The sequence below is a fragment of the Setaria viridis genome, chromosome 2, assembly GCF_005286985.2.
Source record: "Setaria viridis chromosome 2, Setaria_viridis_v4.0, whole genome shotgun sequence".
In the NCBI taxonomy this organism is placed as follows: domain Eukaryota; kingdom Viridiplantae; phylum Streptophyta; class Magnoliopsida; order Poales; family Poaceae; genus Setaria; species Setaria viridis.
Genome location: NC_048264.2, coordinates 25,539,964 through 25,544,400, shown reverse-complemented (window position 1 = coordinate 25,544,400; position 4,437 = coordinate 25,539,964).

Sequence of the window (4,437 nt, the reverse complement as noted above, 5' to 3'; positions counted from 1 at the left end):
CTCCCACCGTCCTTGATAGCCATAGTGATGGCGGGGAGATGCGGCAACTGCGGCGCGATGAATGTGTCGCAGTGGAGGACCAGCCCGATGGGGCCCCGCACGCTCTGCAGCACCCGCGGAGGTCGTTGCTGATCAGCAAGGGAACGTGGGGGAAGCCCTAACGCCGCCGCTAGAATACCGCGACCCCCCGTCTCCCACCAGGCGTCGTTGCCACCTGAAGCTAGTGTGCAGTGGGTGGAGTGGTCTAGAGGTCGGGCCGGCCGCGCGTGGGTCCCGTGGTCGGCGTCGGCCACTGATGCTAAGTGCGCTCACCGCATCGATTGTCCCAGTGAGCGAGGGGGTCGTGCTGGACCTGTTCCTGCTCAATGGGGCGGCGCCGCTCATGATCGTTGACGAACCGTACTGGATGGCTCCATAATCCTATATACACCTCGCCAAGAATAGCAAGTGTCACTTTGGTTATGTTGCCTTATGTTTATCTTTCCTATACTGTTAATTAGTAACTTTAGATTTTGTTGGAACCCTAACCATGTTTGCTATGCCGTTATCTTTTATTTGTAAGATCAATGAACTATTTCCTTTGGATGGAAGATCAATCCCCCTGTTTTACTGCTTTGTTTTATGTTTCATTTAATGTGATTGTATTTGGAATAGTGCATCTGTTTTTTTAGAGGTTGAAAATCAATATGGGACAAATATTAACAAATAATGTAATCCTATTAGACTGTCTCAAAACCAAGGAAATCCTTGCTCACCTTGCCAAAATTAATACCATTTTTCCCACAAAGGATCGAACATTTTGGTATGTTTCCTTTTGGATGGAATGTTTTACTCAAAAATTTTATGTTTCACTTAATGAGAATGTAGTTGGAATAGTGTATCTGTTTTTTGAGAGATTGAAAATCAATATGGGACGATTATTAGCAAATAATGTGATCCTATTTGGTTTTCTTTCAAAAGCAAGAAAATCCTTGCCCACCTTGTCAAAATTCAGATCAAGCATCTTTTTCAAAATAAAGAAGCAAATGTTAGTTCGGCATATTCACTTTTCCAAGAACGGATCATACGTCTGCACATCGCGATTCTTTCTTTTACCCGATTATTAACATGGCAACCGTCCATGTTCCAGCAACGTGTAATGTTACATCGTCCATGCAGCCGGTTATTTTGGGAGGTTTGCCGGCGAAGGAGCGGTGGTTTTGTTATTGTAACGACCCAGGTTTCAATCAGCCGAGTTAATCTTAAGACGAGTCCCTAATCCAGTTGACTCAGCCTTTCTTGAGCTTGACCGCCTAGAGTCCGATTCTCGGCCCCGACCCCTAAAACCCAGCCAAACCGCCGGTTCTCTCTAAGTCCCCAAAACCGGTGTTCCTCCAAATCTGAGGGCTGTGGGAGAGCCAGAGTCTGGAAGGTGGACCCAAAACCAGATCCCATGGATCTCTCGAGTCAGACGCGCCAGAGCCAGCGTGCGCCCCGCTTCAGAGCTTCCCCGCCGCGTGGCTCGACCTCCCCGACGCGCGCCGCCTCGCCCAGTCGCCGGCCGCGACAAGATAGATCAGCGCGCCTCCCTCCTAATCGCGCGCGGAAGCCCCTGCAGCCCTTTCCGCCTCACCTCGTCTCGCTCGCACCCTCGCCGGCCGCACCAAGGCGCCCTGTCGCTGCCGTGGCAGAGGTTTTGCCGCTTCCATGCCAGACCGCCTCGCATCCCGCACCCATCACCTCGCCCGAATCCCCGGCGGTGCGCCCCGATGCTTCCCAGCTTTTCCGTCTCCTCCACAGTCGTGCCGCCCACGCGCGCCCTCCACGACGATACCGCCCTCGCCAACCACGGCCCCGGCAGAGACAGCTCCTTTTTCCGCCTTGCCAGTAACGCGCCCCGGCAAGCCGCTGTTCTGCGCTCGCTCGCGCCGCCGCTCGCCCTGTCACCTCGCCTGCTGCGACCTCGCTTGCAGTGCCTTCCTTCCTATCACACGTCAGTCAAGTCGCCGCCCACAATCCGCCGCTTGACGCGACCAGACCCTGCCCGCCCTCGCCAACTCTTAATCCCGGCAAAACCGCGCCTGCGCCGGCTTTGTCTCCAGTGCCCAATGACCAAAGACCTTGTCTCCGAAGCTTCGCTTTGACCGCCCCATCACCGCCCAATCGCCGCTAAGGTAGAGCACTCCATCCTTTTCTTCCCGATCTTCGTGCTGCTCAAACTCTCTCTCTTCCGCGCAGCTATAAAATGGAGTACTAGAGCCCCTACCGGAGTTTCCTTCGCCATCGCTGCTTCGCCACACCATACTCTGCTTGCACTTGAGCACTGCCGCTTAAGCTCTTGAGGAAGTTTCCCTCTCCGCTCAAGCCGCTTCTCCCAACCCACCCGTCGCTTGTTCCTCCGCACGGTGCTAGAGCTTGTTTGTTGTCCAGAAGAAGCACCGCCGCCGCCGGAGCACCATCGAACCTCGCCGCCGCCTAAGCCTTAGCGCCTTAGTTCTTCCGCCTAAGTCTGTTCCTCCCCGACCCCAAGACTTCACCAGTAGACCTGAAGGTAAGCTGCTGACCCCTTCCCGGTTCGCTCGACCCCTTTTTCCGTCTCGCTCGACCTCATCTGTTTCGCCGACCCTTATCCGCCTCGCCCGAGGGCTCGGCTATATCTTTTTCTTTGACCCGAGGGTATCTGTGTAAAATTTTGCGGACTTCTCTGTGTTAAGTCTGAGGACCCCGGTACAGTTATTCCTTAAGTCTAAGGGTCAGATCATAAGTTTCTCCCAATCCGACCCTGTTTATCCTGTTCTCCACCAACTGAAGTCGAACTCCTCCACACCTTTCCTGTAGCTTTGCTACAAGTGTCTGAGCTAAAACGTGCAAGTGTTGTTGAAATAACCGTCTAAATGTTTAACCCTGCATTGCACTTCCGTGTAGAGCTGAATCTCGCCGACGCCACATACGAACTGCATCCGGCGCCAAAAGACGAAGCAGTAGCTGAGCCGCCGACCGCAGAAGCTGAAGCAGAACCCGCAGAGGACCAGTTCGCCTCCACCCCGCTCGAAGGCAAGCTCCGGAGCATGAACCCAACTTTCTAAACTTGCACATGTCTTCCTTCATATGTATGTGTATTTACGTTATAGGAGTTGTTTGAAACCATAGATGCATGACTTAGTTCCCTTGATCTGAATACTAGTCTGTTGAGTCCGAGTAATTGCAATGCTTAATAGGGCTCGGCAGAAGTCGAGTGATTTCCTATCACTCGCGAGTTATAGGAGTTGGTTGTTCTCCTTCTGGTTACAACTATAAGGACGATGAACGGGGCAGGGCTTGGTGAACTCTTTTGGTGGTCGGCTAATCGCCCCGTCTGCTTACTTGAATCTGTTTAAGGCCTGACAGTGGTGGTGTTCGTGATCAAGTGTTTGGAAGTACTAATCTCATACCCATTATGGGATGGGGAAGCCTAGTACCTGATTGAACCTGGACGTGAGCGGTTCGATCCACTGTCTCTGGAACAAAGTTCCCCTGCGGCCGCATGTGGTGGCAAGTGTGGTCACGGAACGGCAGAGGCCGGATCTGTGGAACCTTGCACCAAGAGAAGTGGGCCCGACACGGGTCAGGAAATTGATGGGGACGGTCGACACAGGAAGCGACCCTCGGTGGTGCGTGGATGTCGTGAGGTTAGATTCGCCATGCATGGTTAAGGAACTCGAATCGATTCGTCTGCCTCTCACAGTTTGAGACTGCTTGATTGCTATGCTACACTGAGTAAAGATGGAACATGATGATGAGATGAACTCGATGCTTGTTCTACACATGTTGTTGGAAACTATGTTTGTTTAGCATAAGTTGCCAATGTAGACTGGTTAAGAAACTTAAAATCTGAGCTAAAATATTGAAAGTAAGGACCTAACATAGTTGCTTTTTGGCAAACAAAACCCCTCAGCCAAAGAGTCCTGCATGTCTAGAAGTGCTGGAGTAGTTTTCCCACCGGTCGGTTAAGTCTTGTTGAGCTTAGAAGCTCAGCCTTGTTTGTGGCATCTCCTTTCAGGTGAAGTTGAAGCCCCTGAGTTCGCTGCTGTTGGCACTTGGCCGCCCCAGCTTCCTCCTGGGTGGACGGTTGAGTGGGATCCCTCCTCAGACGGCGAGGAGCGGGATCACTTATGTCTTGTTTGGCCTCACCAGGGACATCCGACACCGGTGCTAGCTTCTGCTATATTTACCTTTTTCCGCTGTTTTTGAACCTTGTAAAATTCTGATTTCGAACCAGTGTGTAAGGAATCGTTGCACTAATTATTTGATCTGTTGTATTCTCTGGAATCACTCACCTTCGTGTGAGCTATGCTAACTCGGTCCTGTTTAAGTGGTTTAATCGAATGAAATCCGACGGATAGTCGAGTTGACTTGATTAAAGCATGGGATTTGCGTGTTAGACGACTTAACCGTGCTTTAGCTAAGTTAATCCGAGGT